At 34.1% G+C, this 24,874-nt stretch overlaps 1 pseudogene; it reads right to left on the bottom strand.

Moving 5' to 3' along the window:
• Positions 1 to 12,013: 12,013 nt before the first annotated feature.
• On the bottom strand, positions 12,014 to 12,919 carry LOC141417263 (olfactory receptor 10AG1-like; annotated as a pseudogene).
• Positions 12,920 to 24,874: the final 11,955 nt, after the last annotated feature.

Below are 24,874 nucleotides of genomic sequence, written 5' to 3'. Positions count from 1 at the left end.
TATTAAAACTTTAAATGTTGTGAACATTTTCTCTGAGATGGACTATGTTAGTAAACACTTTAAGTGCACTAAAAACAATGTACTCTGCAGTTGTATATAATGTTCTCCAGGTTACTTTATCAGTTCAATGGTGCTTTTTCAGTGTTCCACAGATGAATGAAACTTGAACATGAAGATTTCCTAATATGATTTTCTTTTCCTTTTTCTTTTTTTTTTTTTTTTTTTGCTGTGTGTCTGCAGCTTCTTTCATTGTTATGCTGGTTGGGGGTACATTGCGACATTTACAAAGGTTCTTTTTTAATGTTTATTCATTTATTCATATGTGCATACATTGTTTGGGCCATCTCTTCCCCCTGCCCCAACCCCCTCCCCCTCCATCCCATGCCCTCACTTTCAGGCAGAACTTTTTCCTCCCTCTTCTTTTCCAGTTTTATTGAAGAGAAGACATAAGCAATAATAAGAAAGACAGTTTTTTGCTAACTTGAGATAAAGATGGCTATACAGAAAGATTCCTAACATTAATTCCATGTACATGTATATTACAACCTGAATTGGTTCATCTCTGCCAGACCTAATCACTACTTCCCAGTTACCTTCCCATAGTGGCCTCCATCAGTTTAAGATTATTTCATTAGCTCCTCTACAGGGCACACCAAACACTTTCAAGTTTTAGGTTTCCTTCCCTTTTCCTATGCATTCTCCTCCTGTATGCATTCTTCTCTTAGCATGTGACCCATGTCCAATAATATTACTGCAATTGTTTTATGTCCAAAGTCCACATATGAGGGAGAACATATGATTTTTTGGCCTTCTGAGCCTGGCTAGCTTCACTTAAGATGATGATCTCCAGTTCCATCCATTTTCTTGCAAATGACAAAATTTCATTCTTTGTGGCTGAATAAAATTCCTTTGTGTATAAATACCACATTTTCTTAATCAATTTGTCAGTGGTGGGGCACCTTGCCTCTTTCCATAACTTGGCTATTGTGAATAGTGCTGCAATAAACATGGGCATGACAACAGCTATTCTAACAGGAGTGAGGCGGAATCTTAGTGTGGTTTTGATTTGCATTTCCTTTATGTTCAGGGATCATAAGTTTTCTTTCATGTGTTTTTTGGCCATTTGGATTTCTTCCTTTGAAAAAGTTCTGTTTAGTTCAGTTGCCCACTTATTTATTAGTTCATTGATTAGGGGGAGTTTCATTTTTTGAACTCCCTGAATATTCTAGTTATCAGTACTTCGTCTGATGTGTAGCTGCCAAATATTTTCTCCTACTCTGTGTGTGGTCTCTTCTGCTTAGAAAGCATTTTTTTAGTTGTGCACAATCTTTTTAATTTCATGTAGTCTCATTTATCTATTCTTTCTTAGTTGCTGGGCTCCTGGAGTTCTATTGAAGAAGTATTTGCTTATACTTATTACTTAAAGAGTATTCCCTGCTCTTTCCTGTACTAACTTTAGAGTTTTATGTCTGATATTAAAGTCCTTAATCTGCTTTGAGATGATACTAGTATAGGGTGATAAACATGGATCAAGTTTCAGTTTTCTGCAGGCAGATAACCACTTTTCCCAGCAACATTTGTTGAACAGGCTGCTTATTCTCCATCATATGTTTTTGGCAACTTTGTCAAAAATAAGGTGTGCATAGCTGTATGAATTCATATCTGAGTCCTCTATTCTGTTCCACTGGCCTTCACATCTGTTTTTGTGCCAGTACCATGCTTTTTTCACTGCTATGGTTCTGTAATATAGTTTGAAGTAAAATATTGTGATACCTCCAACACTGCTCTTTTTACTGAGTATTGACTTGGCTATTCATGGTCTCTTGTGTTTCCAAATGAACTTCTGGGTACTTTTTTCAATCTCTGTGATGAATGTCATTTGGATTTTAATGGGATTTGCATTGAACTTGTAGAGTTTTTTTGGTAGTATAGCCATTTTTACTATGTTGATTCTACAAATCCATGAGCACATCTTTCCATGTGCTCTCCACCTTCGGTAGTCTTCCTCAATCTCTTTCTTCAGGGGTTTGTAGTTCTCCTTGTAGAGGTCATTCACATCCTTTACTAAGTTTACTCCTAGGTATTTGATTTTTTTGAGGCTATTGTAAATGGAATTGTTTCCATATATTCTTTCTCAATTTGTTCATTGTTGGTGTATAGAAAAGCTAATGGATTTTGTAAGTTGATTTTGTATCCTGCCACACTGCTGAAGCTGTTTATGATATCTAGGAGTTTTGGGGTAAAGTTTTTTTGGTCTTTGAGTATAGGATCGTGTCATCTGCAAACAGGGATACTTTGACAGTTTCTTTACCTATTTCTATGCCTTTTATTACTGTTTCTTGCCTTATTGCTCCTGCTAGGAATTCTAGTACTATGTTCAATAGGAGTGGAGAGAGTGGGCACCCTTGTCTCATTCCTGATTTTAGGGGAAATTGTTTCAGTTTTTCTCTATTATGTATGATGTTGGGTATAGGTTTGTCATTTACAGCCTTTATAATGTTGAGGTACATTCCTTCCTTTTAGTTTTCTTAGAATTTTATTATGAAGTGGTGATGAATCCTATCAAAGGCCTTTTCTGTGTCTATTGAGATGATCAAGTGGTTTTTGTGTTTGCTTCTATTAATATGGCATATTACATTTATAGATTTGTGTATATTGAACCACCCCTGTATCCCTGGGATGCAGCAGACTGGTCATGGTGAATGATCTTTCTGATATGTTGTTGAATTCGGTTTGCCATTATGTTAGTGTGGAGTTTTGCATTGATGTTGATTAAGGAGATTGGCCTATAGTTCTCCTTTGTGGAGGTGTCTTTGGTTTTGGGATGAGTGCAATACTGGCTGCATAGAATGAGTTAGGCAGTGTTCCTTCCCCTTCTATTTCATGGAAAAGTTTAAGGAGAGTTGGCATTATTTCTTCTTTAAAAGTCTGTTAGAATTCAGCAGAGAATCCATCAGGTCTTGGATTTTTCTTTTTTGGGAGACTGTTGCTGCTTCAATTTCATTTTGTATTATAGATCTATGTGGGTAGTTAAAATACTCTTGGTTCTGTTTTGGATAGTCATAAATATCTAGAAATTTGTCCATTTCTTCAAGATTTTCAAATTTATTGGAATATTGGTTCTCGAAGTAGTCTCTGATAATTCCCTGGATTTCCTTGGTGTTTGTTATCTTCCATTTTGCATTTCTGATTTTACTGATTTGGGTATTTTCCCTCTTCATTTTAGTTAGTTTTGCCAGGGGTTTGTCAATCTGCTTTATTTTTTTCAAAGAACTAGCTTTTTTTTTTCATTGATTCTTAGTAATTTTTTTTGGGGGGGGGGCTCTCATTAATTTTGACCCTTATTTTTATTTTTTTTTCCTCCTTCAGCTTGATTTGGGTTTTATTTTTTCTTATTTATCTAGGAATTTGAGATGTAGCATTAGATCATTTATTTAAGATCTTTCTGTCCTTCTAATATATGCACTCATGGCTATAAACTTTCCTCTTAGGACTGCCTTTGCTGTGTCCCATAGGTTTTGGTAGGTTGTGTTTTCATTTCCATGAACTTCCAGGAACGTTTAACTTCCTCTTTTATTTCATCAATAACCCACTGATCATTGAGCAATGTGTTGTTCATTGTTTATGTAATTTCTGCTGTTGTTTCTGTTGTAGAGTTCTAGTCTTAATGCATTGTGATCAAATAAAATACATGGGATTATTTCTTTTTTTTTTATATTTGTGAGGTTTGCTTTGTGCCCTAAGATATGACCAACTTTGGAGATCATTGTATGGGCTGCTGAGAAGAATGCTTATTGTGTGTATTTTGGTTGGAATATTCTGTAGACTTCAGCTAGGTCTGTTTGATCTATGGTATGATTTAGTTCTAGAATTTCTTTCTTGATTTTTTGTTTCAATGACCTATCTATTGGTGATGGTGGGGGTCATTAAAGTCTCCCACTACTACTGTGTTGGAGTCTATATGTACTTTTAAGTCCTTTAAATTATGTTTGATGAAATTGGGTACACTGGCATTTGGTGTATATGGGCTGATAATTGTTACTTACTTTTGATGTATTTCCCCTTTCATTAGTATGAAATTTACATTTGATCAATGTAAATTTGAATTCTACTTTGTCTGAGATAACTATTGCTACTCCTGCCTGTTTTCTGGGACCATTGGCTTGGTAACTCCTCTTCCTGCTTTTCATTCTAAGCCAGTGTTTGTTCTGTCAGTGAGATGGGTCTCCTGAAATCAACAGATTGTTGGATCTTTCTTTTTATTCCAGTTTACCTAATGGTGTCTAGGGAAGTTGAGTCTGCTGACATTCCTTGTAACTATTCATAGTTATGTGGTGATTCTTGCCATTTAGTTGGTTTTGTTGTTTAAGGATTTGATTGTGTGCAGGTTAATCATTCCTACTCTCTGATTCCTTGTCTTTTGCTATGTGGTTTGATATTGATCATCCTCTTGTGGTTTTGTTTGCTTTCATGTTCTGTGTGCAGAATTCCTTGGATAATCTTTTGTAGTGGAGGCTTGGTGGTCATATATTGCTTTACTTGCTGCTAATCTTGGAAGATTTTTATTGCTCAATCTATTTTGAATGATAGCTTTGCTGTGTAGAGTATCCTAGGGTTGAAGTTACTTTGATTTGATTCCCAAATTATCTCACTCTATGCCCTTCTTTCTTTTAAGATTTCTGTTGAGAAATCTGCTGTGATTTTGATGGATTTACCTTGATATGTTTTTTGTTTTTCTATTACAGTCTACAATATTCTTTCTCTATTCTCTGTGCCTGTTCTTTAATGATGATATGCCACAAGTCTGTTTGACATCCTGGAAGCTTCTTGTACCTGTATGGGCAAAACTTTCTTGAGATTTGGGGATTTTTCTGTTATCATTTTTTTTTAATATATTATGAATCCTTTTTGCTTGGACCTCTTCTCCTTCAATGCCCATGATTTTCAGGTTTGGTCTTTTGATGGAGTTGGTGAGTTCTTGCATATTTCTTTCACAGCTCTTGAGTTGTTTGACTAACACTTCTTTAATTTTTCCTTCAATTTTTATTTTATCTTTGAGTTCTGAGAGTCTGTCTTCCACTTGTTGTACTCTGTTTTAGTGCCTTGCCACTCTGTTTTGTGTTTTTGTTTGATTATTTTTTCTGAGGTTGTCCATATCTTGGATCACTTCCTCTTTAATAGTTTTTATTTTCATCTTTAATTCATGTATTTCTCTATTTATGGTCTTTACTGTTTCACTTTTGTGTTTACTTAGAGCTCCTCTGATTTCATTGATTTATTTCTGTGTCTTCTCATATTCTTTATTTTTAGAGTCTTGAAATTTCTTTAGTGCATCTGTACACATTTGGTTAACTATGTCTAGTATCTTCTCCATGAAATCCTCAGTGATTTCTTGCAAGATTTCTTCTTTAAAGTTGTTTTTGTGGGCATCACTGAGTTCCTTAGTGTCATATCCCATTGTTTTGTTGGGGTCAGGAACGAGGTATCTGTTTTGTTCGTTTCACTCTGAATCGTATTTTAAATTATTGTTTTTAAGTGAGTGGCTTCCATTCCTTCTTCTCCTTCCCAGTGTTCCACATGGTACTGTGCAGCTAGTTGGTAGTTATAGTCACCTGTTTTCTTTCCCTTGATTTAATTGTGTTACAGATGTCTTGGTTGTTTAGTTTGTTCTGCTATTTCTGTCCCTGGTCTGGAGATGAAGTTTAGCAAAAACTAATTCACAGGTTCAATACCTGATCAGTTGTTTATATATTATATAGAAGACTCTTTGGTGGTAATATCTATGTCAGTGGGAGTTGAGGGGTTAACATTTGTCAGACTAGCCATAGAAATTTGGGGAGTTAGTTAGAGTGGCACTTAAAGGGGAAATGGGGTGGGTGAGTAAGGGAAGTGGTGTGGGGGCTGCTAGTTTTAGTGGCCCTTGTGTGTGTTTGGGTGTATTTCTGTTGTAGTGTAGGGTGATTGTGTCAGGGATTGCAAGGTGTTGGTGTTGTGTAAAGTTGGTATGGTAGGTTGGTCAGCAGGTGGTAAGTGTATAGGAGGGAGGAGTAGTCTGTTGACAGGTTGGAGAGAATGGGAGGGGAAGATGGGTGCAAAGGGAGAGAGTGTATGAGGAGCAGAAAGAGTAGTAGGCAGGATAGCAATGGATTTTAGCACAGGAGAAGGAAGGAGAGTGAAAGCAGTGAGAGTAGGAATGAGAAGATGGTGATAGTAAAATTGATAATATAGAAAGAATAAAAGGAAATAGGATTAAAAATAAAAATAAAAACCCACAGTAATAAAACAAACGAACAAGAACTGGAAAAAAAAACATAAAAAAACCCACCTGGTTCAGGAATAATAGAATTCCAGTCTTAGTTTAAGTTCTGAAGTTATTCCTCCAGCACATTCACTCCTGATATTGGCATATAAACAGAAGCTTTGATGTAGTCAAACCAAGTAATTGGCTTGTGAGTAGTGTTTTGTTCTTCTGTCTACAAGTTTAATTGAAATTGTGAGGTGAGGTACCTTTGTCAGATCATGCAGGGTAGTCAGAGCTATTGTTTTCCTCAGCTAGTAGCTGTGTTATTCTTCAGCTGCAGCTGTTTGGTCAGCTCCTCCCCCAGTGAGGTGGGGCATTTCAATTTTGAGTGCTGCCCTCTGGTTCAGGAGATCAGCTCTGCATTCCACTACCTGCCCTCCTTTGGGAGGTGGCTTATTGCTGTGTTTGTTTACTGAGAGTTGAGCACTGGGGGGTTATTTCTTTGCCCCACCCCCTTTCTCTGGGGCAGGTTCAGTATGCAAACCACCCCACCACCCCCTCTGCTTCTGTGCTAGACTGCAGTCCACTGTTTGTTTTTCAGTTTTGTGGGGCAGTTCAATTTTGGGTGTTGCTCTCTGCTTCAGTAGATCAGCTCTGTAATCCACTACAGCCCTGCTTCGGGGAGTAGCTTACTGCCAACCTGCTGTCAGCCTTTGCTGCCTTTCCTGTGTTTATTTACTGATAGTTTGAGGCTGAGTTTAGCTCCTTGCCCTTCCCTCTTTCTCTAGTGAAGTTTCAGTGTTCCAGCCCCCCTACCCCCTGCTGTCTGCATTTGATTATAGTTTGCTTTTATTCAGTTTTGTTGTGGGGGGGGAATCAGTCTGCCCAGGGACTGTACTAGTTTATGTTATCAGGGGTGGATAGGGGATTCCTGCTTTATGTGTGTGTTGCTCACTTGTTTGTTCTGTCAACTGATGCACAGGCTGATTTGGAGCCAGTAGGTGGGGGGGAGGGGTGAGTGGCAGCAGTGGGAAATGGGGCCAAGTTTTCTCAGTGTAACATGGCATGGGGAGGCTTTCCATAAGCTAGGGCTTCATTACATCAAAAGTTTGATTCTTGTTGATGTTATTTCAGCTTGATGGAGGAAGGAGAAGAGAAGGAAATAAAGAAGTAAAGAATAAGAAAAATAATTGCTGTGGGGAAGAAGGGTTTCCCTAGAGCTGGTAACATATCTCTGTTTTTGCAAACAGTGTTTGTTGGGCTTCTTGATATGTCTTCAGTTTAATTTCCTTTCCCCTTCACACCTCCTGTTGATTACTCCAGACAAGACCATCTCCCTTTCACATCCATGTCCCATTACTATTATCATTATCATCATCATACACATCATTTTAGGTCTAGTTTCTAAACATGAGTAAGTACATGTGATACTTGGCTTTTTGAGCTTTTCTTATGTTTTCTAAGAGTTTCTCCATCAATTTGCTACTCATGTCTTTTAAATTTTTATTTTGTATATTTTTATAATTTCCTTCTCATTTTTGAGAAAACATTCTTCTCATTTTTTATAATTGTATACAAAAATCTAATTTAGTCAAAAATTTTATAATAACTAGGATTGAGTAATAAAATTTGATTAATGCAGAATTCTCATTAGAAAATATTTAAGACTGAAAGTAATAGAGCAACCTCTTTATAGGTTTAAAGAGATAATAGCCTGTAGCTATAAAATGATTTACCTAATAAAGTTTTTCTGTAAAACACAAATTTGCAAAGAAGAAAAATAAGGAATCAACAGAAGAAAACCAATAGACAAAGTTAAAAAAATGTTCCAGCTAATTCCTAATCCGTTAATGAATATACTGAATGGTGAATAGCTAAATATTACTATTAAATTGAAAATAGATTATAAAGCAAAACACAAACATCTATTCTCTACACCAGACACACTTTAGATCTAGGTCAAATACAGCAATGTTGTAGGACTTGGGTTACATGACAAGGAGAGAACATGTATGCGAGCTACAGGGTTAAATATAAAACCCCAAACATGAAGCATTTGATGTCCCACTCCAGAGCAATTAATACAGAAACCTTAAAGTGACAGAGGTCAACACAAGAGGATCAGGAACCAGTGTAGAGATCAGTTAGAGATGAATTAACCTGGGTTGTAACACACTTGTGCATGGAAGCAATGCTAGGAATCTCTCTGTATAGCTGTCCTTATCTCAACTAGAAAAAATTCTATGTCTTTCTTATTATTGCTTATTTCTACTCCTCAATGAAACTGGAGACAAGCACAGAACAGGTTCTGCCTGGAAGGGATGGGGGAGGGGGGGAGAAGGTGGGGGTGGGAGCAGGAGGGAGAAGTGACCCAAACAATGTATGCACGTGTGAATAAGAGAATAATAATTAAAAAAGGACCCTGCCCCTCCAAAAAGTAAATGTTTTAGAAATAGAAAAAAAAATATGAATAGAAAAACTTTAACACAAAAATTATAGATGTATAAAGCTGGAGTTACTATAGTAATGTCAGAAAACATGATATGTATCACCAGAATAAACACATGCATATCATTAATAGGAAAAAAACAGCTAATTGGAAGAAAAATCCTATACATTTTATTTACCCATTTAAGAGAAATGGGAAAAAGTAAAATGCATTTAATGTGGTTGGTTTCTAGAAGGTATAATTTGCCCTAGCAAGAGGATTCAACCTCAGACTTACATCCTTGAGGAACTGGATTCTACAAACAATCTGAGCTAAAGTGCAACATTTTTCCTGACAGCCTTCAGACAAGAAATTGGCCCTAAATGTACCCTTCTATTAATCAGCTTTTGATATTTTAAGAAAAGAAACTGACCACCCTGTATAGTGTTTAGGGACTTTAGAAACTCTGAGAAAATAAATTCATGTTATAATAACTTGCTGAAATTTTGATCATTTGTTTTGCAATATTAGAAAGCAATTCAATAATTTGAAATGCATATAGTTTGATCATCACATTATAGAGATATATCTCTATAATTGATTATACTTGACTGGATAATCATTCTCTGTTTATCTGGGAATACCTAGAAGTATTGGACTTTTACTTATACTTATGATAAGACCAATGGGCTTTATGATACCCAGTGTACAGTCTAAAATATATCTGCTGACTCCAGTCACTTTCTTTGTGATAAGCAAGTGTCCTGTTGGATTGAAACCTGAATTAGTTACCATACCAAGAGGAAATACACCCCTCCTTATCTTCTTTTACTCTGAGCTTTTCACAAATTCAGATTCCTTACACATTTCATCTGCTTTCAAGCAAGAGTGTGACCTTGTATGTGGGCAGAAAAGGAAGTCTTTGAGTATCTTGGTGCTGATGGCTCTCATGCCTCTGGTGTTTTCCTTCATATTTTCTTTATCTTACTGAATAGTATTTGTTTGGTTTTAAATAAAATCCTTTTGAGTACACTTTTTGTTGTGAAGTAAATTCCTTTGATTCAAACTATAACAAGTACAGCTGTTTTTATTTTTTCTTCAGGTTCATTGTTAACAAATGAATAAGACAATTGATCAATGATTTTGAATTTTTCAGAGAAAATTTTTTTTGTTGGATTGGTTATGGTAGGACCTATATTCTTTCTAACTTGTTAGGTAAGTAAGGATTTCTTTACTGTTCCATGGTCTTCAGGGTCTGAGTTGTAGAAAACAATTTATTTTTACAGTACTTTTGGCATTTTACCTATAGTGTAATATGCAGATACTCTTTTCTGGTCATGTCTCTTGGGTGTCCATATCCTTCTACACATTGGTAGGTTTGTGCTATAATTTCATTGAATAAGTTTTCTGTGTCTTAGTTTCTATCTTAATTCTTTCTTATATTTCATGATTCTTAGTGCTGTCTGTTGATCATGTCCCAGAGATCTTGAAAATGAGTCATGATTGCTTATTTTTTCTTTATTCCTATCTAAATGAAATAATACTTCAACCTTGTTCTCAATCTCTGATATTTTGTTTTACATAATCTCCTCTATTTGTGATGCCTTCCATTGCATTTTTTTATTTTTTAAGTTTAATTTCCAAGTTTTCCTGTCCTATAGTTCTAGAATCTCAATTTGCTTGCTGAATTTCTCATCCACACTTCTAAATTTCTTGTGGATATCCTTTATGTGTTTGTTTGGATCCCTTTGAGGTCATTGTTGAGTTTTGAAACTAGAATTTTGCACTCTTTGTCCAGCATTTCAACAATTTCAGAATTGTGGATACAATAATTGAAGAATTGTGAAATTTTGGAGAAGTCGTATTGCATTTTTCCTATTTCCTCTGTTTCTGCTTTGTGACTTTTTCATATATTGGGATGGAAGGCCATTTAAACATTTTCTATATTAGTGTAGTGGCTGCCCTCAAAATTGCTTCTGTCAGGTTAGCACAAGGACCATGTGGGACAATCCATCACATCAGAGATGGTCTCCCACATCTGATATTGGCAACTACCACAAAGTTTTGTTTCACTTCAACACACCGAAAGCTCATTTATTCTCCTTGAACCCTTCCTACAGCCCATTTTGCTTTAGCTTATATTACAGACATGGTCTAGTGCTTTTACCAATGAAAGACTTTGTATGATCCTCCAACTCTTATCTCCTCCACTAGGATTGCAGGAATACATTACAAGGTCCTCAACTTGTCTCTTTCTTAATAGAGAAACTAATGCTGAATGCTTGCTGCAGCAATTTTCCCAGGGGTGATCAGCTAGCTATTGGCAGGTTGACAATATTGAGCCTATTCCATAATGTAGGACATAGCACTTTTTTTTTTTTACTAGAATAAACATAAATTTTGCTAAAACATGTTCTTCTCACAAGCTATCTTTTTCTATATTCCTTATATGTAGAAAGATAAGAAAGAAAGACCTTCTCAGTTCCTACATCACTCAATTTTCCATGCAAAAGCTTGAATTTGTCGAAGTTCTGCCTTGAATTTTTTTGTGAAATCATACTCACTCTATTTTTATTTCATTTTTTATTGTCCAATTACCAATCATTTCAATTAGATTTCATTAGTTTCTAATAATGTCACTCTCTAAAATTAGCAGTGATTTTTCCCATGCTTGTTTTGATCTAAGCTAGCATTGACATTCTTACTTAGGCTTATCATTTGAGTTATTAACATGTGCTATGGTGCCCTGTTTCTAGGCAGGATATAGTATCATACTTTCCAGTTTTGGTGAGAGAGAGAGAGAGAGAGAGAGAGAGAGAGAGAGAGAGAGAGAGAGATTATCTTATTCATTTATACACAAGATATCTTCATGGAAGGTATAATCACTATACCATTCTTTTTTTAGCCCAAAGTCCTGACCAATCATGGTTTTTCTGAATTCTTTTGCCTATTCTATTGTGTGTGTTTCATTTCATGCCTTGGCTACTTGCTTTATAAAAATGGATGTCACAAATATGTGGCAATAAAAAATATGATTTCTGGTAATTGGTATAACAGTGCCTTACTAAAATTCTCTCAATTAAATCAGCCTTGTCAAAAGTTCTTTTAAGAATGGTTATTTTGCACAAAATAATATATGGAATTACTATTGCATATTTTTTTATTTAGTGACACATTCTTTGCTCATAACTTAAGACAGATTTGTTTCTCAACATTACAAATGGAATTTACTTTGGAAATAGTTATCATTGTAGAGACAAATGAGAGACAGAGGTAATGATACATATTAGTTGAAAGTTTATTATAGACATGGAAAAATAAGACCTGCAAACACAACTCATGTTTTACTCAAAAGAATTATTTATATAATAATTTTTTAGTGCCATTATCACATCTTTATTCCTTAGACTATATATCATGGGGTTGAGCATGGGAATTACAATAGTATAGAACAGAGAATGTACTTTTTCTATGTCCGGTGAATGACTAGACTTGGGTCTTAAATATGTAATAATGCCTGGTCCAAAGAATAACCCCACAACAACAAGATGAGATTAACAGGTGGAAAAGACTTTGGCCCAACTTGTGGTTGATGACAATTTGAGAACAGTAGAGATGATTTTGCTATAAGATATAAGTATTAACAGAAAAGGAACTAAGACAAACAACACAGCAACTATATAGATCATCATCTTATTCACAAAGATTTCTCCACAGGCAAGATTGAGTATTGGGGGAATATCACAGAAGTGGTTGATTTGGTTGGAAGCACAGAATGACAGTGAGAAAATCTGGAATGTCTGTCCTATCTGGACTGGAATTCCACTGACCCAGGAGCCAGTCACCAGCTGGGAACAAACCTTGTGATTCATGAGTACAGCATAGTTCAGAGGGTTACAGATGGCCACATAGCGGTCATAGGACATCACAGCCAAAAGAAAACACTCTGTGGCTCCCAGTATAAGAAAAAAGCACATTTGTGTAGCACAGACAACTAAAAAGATGCTTTTTCTTTAAGTGCCAAGATTCACAAGCATTCTGGGGAGAGTAACTGACACATAACAGATTTCCAAAAAGGAAAAATTGCCAAGGAAATAATACATGGGGGTGTGGAGAGTGGGCTCTACTTTTGTTATTAATCATATGGTGCCATGTCCCAACAGGATAATGATATAGATGGCAAGGAACAATCCAAATAAAAACCACTGGAGGTGATAAATGTCAGAAAATCCCAAAAGAACAAATTCCATCACTTCTGTTCTATTTTCTTCTGTTGTCTTTTGGTGTTGATTGATCTGTGGAGAGGGCATACTTGTTAATTACTTTATAAAAAAATATTAATTTATTTACCATGCCATTTAGTTAGTTTGTTAGTTAATTATTTAGTTTTTAAAGACAATTTCTTTCTATGTAGCTCAGATGGTCCTCAAATTTATAATCTTCATACCTCAGCCTCCTAAGTGCTGGGATTATAAACATGAAACACCATACCTTGCTGTAAGACAACAGTTAACATATGTTTTTCACTTTACCTTTAGGAACAAGAGCCGTTTCTCAAAATGTATCAGGTCATCCAGAGCAATTCTCATGATCACTGCAATTATTTCCACTGGAAGAATAATATGGACTGGATGCAATATCTCATGCTAGTAATCTCAGCTACTCTGGAGGAGTAGATTGGAAGGACCATGGTTCTAGGCCAGCTGAGCCAAAAAGTCAACAAGATACCATCTCAACCAGTAAGCTGGGCATGGCTCAGTTTGTCTATAATCTTAGCTATGTGGAAGCTTAAGTAGGAAAATTACAGTCCAGGCCAGTAGGGAAAAAAAATGCTAGATCCTACCTAAAAAGTAACTAAAGCCAACATGGTTGGATGCATGAATCAAGTGGTAGACTGCTTGCCTAGCAAACATGAAACATTGAATTCAAATCCCAGTCACTCCAAAAATAAAAAAAAAGAATGCTACTACTTGGTATTTTATATGTTCTTATGTTAGATCTTAAAGATTTTCACTGTATACTTTCTCTGAAATTCTTTTTTTAAAGTTTTTGGTGGTGTTCAAACTCAGGACCACACACTTATTAGGTGGGTGCCCTACTTCTAGAGCTACTCTGCCAGCCCTGCATTGTGTTAGGTGTTTTTCAAAATAGGGTCTCATGAACTATTTATCCAGGTTGGTTTCAAACCTCAATCCTCCTGATCTCTGTTTCCTGAGTAGCTAGGATTACAGATGTGAGCCACTGGCACCTAGCTCTGAAATTTCCTTAGAACATTCCAGAATGCTTTCTGTCAACAGACCAGGATAAGCCAAACCATCCTCATTACAGACACTGAGCAATTGGCACCTACTGAGGAGAAATCCACAATTTCATTGTCTTATTACTTTATTCTTAAAGGACTATGTTGTTTGACAATCCTATTGTGCTTCTCTGTGAATTTCCTTATCCTGCTTTAGTAGCACTATATCAGACTTCCTTCACACATATATTTATTTAAAAAATTAACTAATACATAAAAACATAAAAATTGTAATATAACATGTTCTGTGTTATATTTTGATCAATGCATGCATTGCATAATGTTTAAATCTAGTTAAACATTTCTTTCCTTGCACATTTATAATTTCTATATGATGAAAATTTTCAAATCTCTTCTTCTAGCTTTTGGAAATATGACGTATGTTTATTTATTTTATTTCAATTCTTCACTTCTTCCTATTCTTCATTTGAGCATACTTGTCTTCATTATGCAGTTCATAATTATAGGCATTTAAAAAATAAAAAATATATTTCATTGAGAGAACAGCAAAACTACCTTTCAGTATTATATTAAGTGAACTGCATAAGAAGATTTTAATCAGTAAAATTAGCCTGGGACCATGGATTACACAGAAAGTATAACAGGGCAGTGATTTATGACTGCTATGTGGATGTTAGTAATCCTCCACACACACTGTGCATATATGTTGATCTACACAGAGACAGACACACACACATATGCATTTAAGTTTAACTCCGTGTACACACTATGATCTCTGCTATTCCTAACAAACCAGCCTCTGAGATAACCATTTCTAACTTTAATTTTTATTTAGAAATAGAGTTATTAAAACTCATGACGACAATTTGAGAATTTGAGTATAGGTCTTATGATTGCAAGTTAGAGTGAATTTTATTTCATTGAAATTGAGTTTTAATCTTAACTGTCACTTATCTACCAGATAATAAATAACTATGTAATTTTCTAAGGTTCAGTATTTATGAGAAATAAATAACATTGCAAAATATCTCAGACAAATTTCAAGGTGAATATTCTCTAGTTATATTTCCTCAATTATAGTTAGTAAACTACATAGATATGACACTATGTTAATAAATTCTTACTCCTCAGATTTGAAACACATGTCTGATATTTAGTGGAGTTATTGATTTACTTTGTTGACAAATTGCTTTCTTCGATTCTTTCTGTTTATTATTGCCAGGACTATTGTAAATCAAGCGGGACTCCTTTGGTAAAACTTTTAATGGTTCTCCTTCATTCTTGGGCTGATTTGTACTTGTGTACTCCTGAAACTGAATGCCTGAGATATGGCACCCAAGTTTTCTCATGGCTTATCACTAATCCCACTCATGCCTTTTGTTTCTCCAACCTAGTAATTTGTACTTCTTTTACCAAACATAGTGTAAGGACAGTTTCACAGAAGTAGGACAGAGTCTTATCAAGATGGACTGAGATTGAATCAGAATTGCACTTTATACTTTGTGTTGCTTGTTAAAAGCTCCTTGCCATAGTTTACTCACCTACACAATAGGCTAACAATTTTGACAATACTTAGGATTATTATGTGAATTAATTATGTTAATACATGTAAGACAACTTAAAGAAATCATAACAATTTAAAAAACTTTATTTATGTTCTAGTTGTTACTTTTTAAATTGCCTTATATTCTAGGGAATTTATTCATTGATTTAGGCAACATGAAAATGTATTTCTCTAGTTTACTTTTCCTTTGTATGGCATATTTATTGTGAAAATTGAGTATGATCTTCACGCAATAATCTAAAATTATGAAATTCTCAGGCTCCCAAATCTCCAGATGGAAGATGCATTAAGTTTTTTTGGTAGTACTGGGGATTGAACTCAGGGCCTCATGCTTACTAGACAAACACTCTATCACTTGAGCAATGCCTCCAGAACTTCTTGTTTTAGTTTGTTTTTGATAGGGTCTTCCACTTTTGGCTGAATCAGCATCAGATCTTGATCCTTCTGTCTTGGCCTACTGAGTTGTTGGGATGGTAGTTGCACACCCCCTGGTTCCTCCATGAATTCATTGTATATTTTTCAAGTGGTACTGCGATTTGAACTCAGAGCCTCATAGTTGGGAGGCAGGTGTTCCACTACTTGAGCCATACCTCTAGAACATTTTTTGCATTCGTTATTTTTTTTTCAAGTAGGGTCTTGTTTTACCCTGGCCCAACCTCAGATCATAACCTTTCTACAAAAGGCCTCCTGAGTAGCTGGGACCACAGGGATGTACCACCATCCCTGGCTCATTGACTGAGATAGGATCTTGCTAACTTTTTACTTGGGCTGGTCTTGAATTGCAATCCTCTTGATCTCATCCTCCCTAAGCAGCTGAAATTAAAAGCAGGAACCATTGTTCACTGCCAATTGTAATTTTGTTTATTTTATTTTTGTATCCTGTGGTCCTAATACCAGGAGTACAAATCACTTTTCAGCCTATCGTGTTGAGATTTAACTGAACTTTTTTGGAATGGATTTTATTTCACTATTACTACATTTCCTGAGAGATAAGGAATATGATTATTTTACCATAGCAAATCAGTGTAGATTCTAGAAAATGACAAACATTTTATTTGGTGCTAAATATTTGATTCAGAAATGAAACTATTTAGATGAAATGTCAGTTTTCAAAGGAGAGAATAATTAACACAAAGGAAAACAGAAATGTAGTCGTTATCGCTTTTGGCAATGCAATATTTAATAAAAATAACTTTACCTTTAATAAAATAGTTTCTAGTGCTAAGTAAAGTACAGTTATGGTTGTACACATTTAAATATCTTAAATTAAATCCATGTCATTTGTGTGTATTTTACTCATGAGCAGAAGAAGGCAGAAAGAGCATAAGTTTACTCAATATATTATAATAAAATTATCTACATTATTCTTCCTTTTGTAGATACTTAAGTTCTCTTAATTAAAGGTAGTAAGACTGAATACTCTGATATTTATATTTTAAATTCAAGTCTATATTCCCTGAAAACTCCATGGGATTAAGAGAAAGAGAAATAATAATTCTAATTTACCATATATTGGAGGCTACCTAAGCTTTAGTTCTGTGTGTATACTTGTTATGCATTAACCACATAAATCCTTAAATAAATTTTATGAAAAAATTTGAACTTAAAACTTTTATTTCACAAAGACACTATCTGTGTAAATGAATATTTTTCTTTAAAAGAAACATTCACTGTATGCCTCAATGGATACAAACTTATTCCATGGACTGCTTCACTTTAAATCAACTAAAATGAAACCAAGATTGCATACATAAATATGACACTTGTTCAAGATATTGGCTCAAAATTACATGTTCCTACAGTACTGTGCTTAAAAACACATACTTTTCTATATTTCAGAATGATTTTGTATTGGTGCTTATTATTGCTATGACTTCATTGTAAATTATACAAAAATAAAATAAGCATAGAAGAACTATTTTAGTAGAATAATGCTTTGAAATATATTCACATATATTATGAACAAAAGGCAGATATTAATATAAAATAATTATTTACCTTTAGTGTATATGTTACTGTTGATTTTTCTCACTGCAGCAGCTTTCAATATTTAGATGTTAAATTATCTTATTTGAAACCACTTATATCATCAAAGATCCCCGGTCTAATTTTAAGATATTCTGTTCTTCAAAAACATAAAGTACTCTATAAATAAAATAGTTCTGTCTATCTCAGGGATCTCTTCCATTCACACATTGAAATTTCTAATTAAAATTACCTCCTTAAAACTGCTCTTTTGCCTTTTTCATGTAGCACAGATAACTCCTACAGTACACTGAATATACTATCTTCAGGCTCTCTGTGGAAAAACTGAAACACATGTTTTATTTCTTAGATATGATAGGTTGCTGAGTAGTACTGTTTGGATCATCTAAAATTATCATGTTAACAATTATTATCTCAAATGACAGAATCTATGGAAAATCCGATTTGTATAAGATTGGACCATTAAACATGTGTTTCTGTTTTGCCATTTATTTTCTAAATTTTTCTCAGTTGATTCCCTGACCCATAGTCAAAGGCTAGCTTGTGTTATAAGTGTAATAAACTCTTATGATAAACTTCACCTAGGATAAAATGAGAATTTAGAATAAATCAAGCTGACATGATGCCCAGGGCATCATGTATACCTGGAAGTATAAAAAAGGATTTTATACTTCTAGGCTTCAGTTCCATAAATGACCATTGTTTTGAGCACTTGAGTCCAGATTTCTCAGATCACTAACAAGACATTGCTTCATATTGTTCATTAAAGAGTGATTTGAATAGTGTGTTTTTTGTTTTTCTTTGGTGATACTGGGATTTGAGCTTAGGGTCTCATACTTGCTAGGCAGGTGCTTTACCACTTGAGCCACTGCACCAGCCCTATAAGGGGTTTTTTGTTTTTTTTTCTTGAGACTAGAATTTGAACTCAGGTCTTCACACTTGCAAAGCAGACACTTTACCACTTGATATATGATACTTTGTGAGAAGTTTTATTTTTAAGCTTTCTTTTTTTTTATTGTTCTGCACGATCGGGGTACATTGTGGCATTTACAAAAGATTTAAGAACTTGTACCCCAGTACAGCAATAATAAAAAATACTGACTTGAAATGATTTTGATTAATACTAGAATAAATTTCCATAAGATGACCTATAATACTGTGAAAACAATTAGGAAAGCACATTGCCACATTCAGAAGCCATGAGCCAGAGATTATGGAAAGACAGTGAGGAGCAGGTAATGAAGACTCATGTAGCAACCAGGGGACAGGGCACAGAATGGTAGTAAAATGCCAGCCAGGAATGAACTATTGCAAGTGCATGGTCAAGAAAGCACTAAGCTAGAAAGGATATCACAGCTTCAATGTAAACGCAGTGTAGTATTGACATGGACAAAAATATTCTGATGTCATAGAAAAAAATCAAGAGTAAAGCCTCCAATACAAATCCATATTGTATAATAAATGTAGCATACCAAGCATACCAAATGGATGACATGTGAATATTTTAAATATCTGTGATTGACACACCCCAGCAGTTTCTGAGGAAAAACTAGCTCATAGTACAACAGGAAAAAATTAAATGATTTAGAGGGAAGTATTTTAGAATGTGAAATGATGAAATAAATTAATGAAATGTTATATAATTTTTAAAAAGGAAGATTAATATTACTATGACTCAAATTTGTGAAAACAAAATATAAAAAAATTTTTAAAAACTACCAAATTAAATAAATCTGTATGGTGAAAAGAAACAGATTCCAAAAGTAAAAATAAATAGTACTGAAAAAGTGTGAAAAATATAAATAATGCCTCAAATGAAGAGCTGTTTGTCTTTATTAATAATGCTTCAAATATCAGTAAAGATCCAAACCACAAATATTAAAATGGACCAAATACTTTTTGTTCACAGAAAAGTGTAGAAAATCATCTCTGAAACATTAGGACAGATACCTCATTCATAAAAAAAAAATGTGAACATTCATAAAATTCAAGAAAATCCAAACATTGTCCTATGTATTATATGCATTTTACATCTGTATAAATGTCTGCCATCACTGATCACTACCACAGCTGTGTTTGCTGTTTCACTCAATCCACACATTGCACATATGCAGTAACATATTAAGCATTACTTATGCTGCACAAGAGTAAACTGTTTGAGCCCATGTGGGCTGGCTCTCTGTCTTAGCCTTCATTTAGATATTTTCATGTATTTTTTTTCAGTTCCAGAGAAAATGGATGCCTCTCAGTGGGAGTTTAATAATTTATTCAGTTATTTCTTTCCTTTTTCCTTTCCTTCCTTCCTTCCATCCTTTTCTCCTCCATCTCCTCCTCCTCCTCCTCTTCCCCTTTCCTTCCTTCAGTCCTTTTTCCCTCCCTCGTTCATTCCCTCCTTCCCTTACTTCCTTTATTTTCTTTTGATTTTTTGAGACAAGATCTTACTATGTAGTTCAAGCTGGCCTTGAACTGGTAATTCTCCTTCCTCTGCCTCACTACTGCTGAAATTACAGGCTTGTACCACCACAATCATCTTAATCAGATTTTTCTATCACTTGCAGCAAGAATACTAAATTTGTATGACCCAGTATTTCTTAATTAGAAACAGAATTTTTTTGTTGGAAATTATACATGATTAAGTTTTTAATATGTCCATTAATAGAAAGAAGGTAAAAACAATTCACAGCACCAACTCTTAGGGATCATTTCTTCTTTCTTATTTTTTTCACTTCTGTATTTAATTAAATTAAAACATTTATTAAATGACCATCTTTTGTACAGTATTCTTTAGTGCTGCACTTTCCACGTTCTAGTTTGTCCAAATGTTGGATGTGTGGTGGGTTCTACATGTGATACTTGTCCCTTTAACTATAGCTGAATCATAGTACGATATGTGACTATGTAAAGCATTAAAGAACGGCCAGATGTCCTGTAGCCTGATCCCTCCCGATTTATTCTTCTTCACCAGTACTTTGCTGATTGTCGGCCATCTTCCTTTCTACAATTTAGACTCAGTCTGATATATGCACATGCACACACAGATGAAATCTGATTCTATTTTTACATGGTACAAGTAGGGGAAATTGACATCTATTCAACATTGAATTCTCTAGTTCTATTATATGGAAGTGTGTTTACTTTCTCTAATTTCTTGTTTTATAATTTACTTCATGCAATTCTTAATTACTTGTTATTTTTGATAATATCTTATTGTACAGTGGTCCCTCTGCATCTGTGGGTGATTGAATCCAATACACCCATGGACACCAAAATCCATGTATGCTCAAATCTCTTATATAAAATGGTTTAGTAATCATAGATAACCTATGCACATTCTTTCATACTTTATTTAAATTGTTTTAATTTTTTAATTCATTTATTCACATGTGCATATCTTGTTTAGATCATTTCTCCACCTTGCTCCTCTTCCCTACCCTCTCCCCACTCCCAGCCTCAGTTCCAGACAGGTCCTGTTCTGCCCTTATCATCAATTTTGTTGAAAAAAAGGTAGAAGCATAATAAGGAAAACAAAGTGTTTTTGCTAGTTGAATTAAGGATACCTATACAGAGAGATTCCTAACACTGTTTTTGTGTACACATGTTATGACCCATGTTGATTCAACTCTAACTGATCTTTACACTGGTTCTTGATCCCCTTCTCATGATAACCTCTGTCACTTTAAGGTTTCTGTATTAGCTCCTCTGGAGTGGGGACATCAAACTCTTTCATGTTTTGGGTTTTCTAACTATTCCTATATCTCCCATATATGCTCTCCCCTTGTCTTTAATTTGTTTTTTAAAGTGGAAGCTTTTTTTATAACCCAGGCTGGTCTCAAACATGATTCTACTGCCTCAGCCTCTCAGCTGGGGACTACAGACATGTGCACAGTGCCGAACTTGTATGTTTTAAATCTACCCTAGGTGAGTTATAATACATATACTGCATTATTTTGAGAATAGTATAGGAAAACAATACATATGAGCTTAGTATAATTTCATTATTTGGTGTTTCATTTTTTTCCATTCCTGGGTTCAATATACAGATTCAAAATTCATGGATATGATATGCTGGCTGTGTTTGAATATCATGTTGTATTGCTTTCTTTTATATGAAAATGAATTGATTTTTGTGTATTTGCTTTGTATCCAGCAAACAAGTTATGCTGATTCATTAACTAACAATTTCACTGTAGATACTCTCTGGCAATAGACTGATTTCTTAATGTCAAACATAATTTCCTTTCTAATAATGCATAATTTAATATCTCTAGTAAACTGGTGAGTAAGATTACCTTATGTTTCCCAATGGTAAACCCATAATCTAATTCTGAATTTTATTTGCAATAGTATTTTAACTATCTCATGATTGTTTTAGCCAATATAGGATGTGTCTCTCCCTGCTACATCAAGTACTTGTAGTTACTATTATTTGTTAAGAAATTTCTTTTTTTTTTTTGACTTGTACAACAGAAATTTATTTTCTCAAATAAATTTCTCTTCTAAACCACACTCCTGTTTGATTTGTCTATAATGAAAACAATCTTTGTTATAGGGCACAATGTCACTAAGTTTCAAAATCCTCCTGTATCCTAGCATGTAACACATGTTTAATAAATGTGTCTGATTTCTTGCTTGATTAATAAATAGCAATATGAAATAAATGAAACTCATATGATTTTAAGAGCTCCACATTGTCCATTTAATCTCAGTTCACTTGTCTGTTTGGTTATTATCGTTTTAATAATATATGTGACATAAGCTTTTGGAAGCCAATACTGAACATTATAAATTATTATTAACTACTTTTGTTAGGCAATTATTTGAGAGCAAAAATAGAGACTATTTGTTATAGATAGCACACATTAAAGTATGTCCTTTTTTGAATAATCAGACAGGATGTCCTAGGACACATGAAATAAAATGTGATCTCTTAAAATGATTCTAGGTTATCTGTATTATTTATTTTATATAATGTTGCCAAATTTACATCATACTCAATGCATTTGAAAGTGTGTTTACATTTCGGATTATTCAGCCATTAAGTTAAATGACTCAGTGAATTCCTTATAGATTTATTCATTTTAACTAGTTATTCATTTTATTTTTTTGTTCTGCATTTGTCAGGCAAGTTTTCTACTGATTTAGCCATGCCCCATGCCCTTTTTGCTTTAATTATTTTTTCATATAGAATTTGACTTTTTGCCTAGAGACAGCCTTGGGCTGTGATCCTTCTATCTACACCTCTAGCAGAGCAAGGATTTCAACTGTGAACCACCACAGTTTGTTGAAGTGCAGTCTCACAAACGTTGCCCAGGCTGAACTCAAACCACGATGCTCCAGATCTCCACTCCCAAGTATCTGAGAGTACAGGTGTGAGCCACCTTACCTGCCACCATTATTGCTTAGTTTGTATTGTAATGTGTTCATAATTCATCACTTCTAAAACCTAAACTATGTTTCACTCACTTTTACTTAATTTTGATTCAGAAAACTTTATTTCTATATCTTTTTGAGTCTGCCCAATAGTTTCCCATAAATCTAGGACTCTGTTTTCTCTATTTTTAGGCCTACAGAAAATAATAGAGTTTGAACACATAAAACATTTATTAGTAATAATTTGGGATTTAATTTAAATTAAACACAATATGTGAACATATGATTCACAAAAGGAAGTGCAGAAATTCTGCTGAGAATGTGGAAAGTCATATGCAACCAAAAAGTACGATATCCCAATATGAAGAAATAAAATAATTTCTAGATAATTGTTATAGAAAAATAAATAACACCATGATATTTCATTGTAAGAGTTATTTCACATTATGTGTATGATGTCAACTGAATATTATTTTATCATAAATAAGGTCAGAATCACTGTATACTGTACATGAATCTTTCAATTTTGTATTTTCTCTCAAATTAAGTCATTTGTCAAATACGTCAACAAACATGAAATGTTGCTTGAAATAGTGCTTAAAATGTTTGGCCCAATTTTAGAGATTAAATGAACCATTTTACAGCAACACATGGTGGTTCATGTACAATCTCAGTGACTTGGAAGTAGAGGAAGGAGGGTCACAAATTCAAGACCAGTTCTCAAAGATAGCAAGAACATATCTCAAAACCAAAATGAAAGCAGAAGGACTGAGGGCATACCTCAACCTCGAGTGGTAGAACACAAAAATCTCAGTAACACAAAGAAAAAAATCTGAGAGAAACAAATCGAAATTACTAGGGAGTATGTGTAAGTTACTATTCTAAATCTAAAATCAGTTTTAAGAAAATCACTTCTAGAAATTACATATTGGTTCAAAAACACCCTAAAATTTAGTTCCCTTTAATATGACATACATCTGGTTCTAGAGTGAGTTCAAGAAACATAGAATAGTATAAGCCCTATTTTCCTTACAACATCTTATTCTAAATTTGTTTCAGTTATTTACCTCATAAATTATTATCACTAAATATGCAGAACTTATATAGAATTCTAAGGGCTTCAAAGTGATTAAATTTTATTTTTATTTTTATTTTTATTCATAATAAGGAAAGGAAGAAATCCAAATTTTGAGGCTTTGATGTAAATGAAAATTTTGACACTAAAAACTTCTTTACATGTTCTGGATTGGTAAAATCATTATTCTCAGAGTTTCATAGAGTTATAAACTATACAAATAAAAAACATATAGTGTAAAGTAATTCATACTTTCACAGGTAGGTGTATTCATTTCCTTCATATAATAGTTGAAAAGCACATGTCAATGTATATACATAAAACCCATGGATTTACTACACACATTTTTGTCAATTTGAAGTCAAAAGTAATAAATAAAAGAATTAAATACAAAAATTTTTAATTCCCTGTGTATATTACACAAGTCAGTGATACAGAGAAGATTGCATTCAGTCCTGCATACTATCGATTGTGTTTAAAATGTTTGAACTAAAAATAAAAAATGAAAAAAATAAAATGTTTGAACTGTTAAGTGTTTCATTGCCATTCATTTTGTGAAAATATGCCTCCCAAAAGGAAATGGTGTCCAACAAGCAAGGTAAAAGTTATTGTAATCCTGCCAAGCCAGAAAAGAGAATATAATGTGCTTAATTTTTATGATAAACTAGGTGGCATTATGGGAAAAATTAGTCAAGCATGCTCAGTACAATATTATAATACGGTATTTGATGTATCCCAAGCATTCAGGTTTTCCTCAACAGTGATTCCTTGGATACCAATATGGTATCCACAAGATTCAATAACCACCCAAAGATATATGCTTCTTCCAATATGTGCAACTTTTCCTAGATTTTAAACTAAACACTAGTATAGACCTTGCTATAAAAGTACCTTGCACATATCACTGAGGTCTAATATCTGTTGACTTTAATTACAGAGTTTATACATGT

Source organism: Castor canadensis, chromosome 1 (assembly GCF_047511655.1).
Source record: "Castor canadensis chromosome 1, mCasCan1.hap1v2, whole genome shotgun sequence".
Taxonomy (NCBI): domain Eukaryota; kingdom Metazoa; phylum Chordata; class Mammalia; order Rodentia; family Castoridae; genus Castor; species Castor canadensis.
This window is presented reverse-complemented; position numbering and strand designations above follow the sequence as displayed.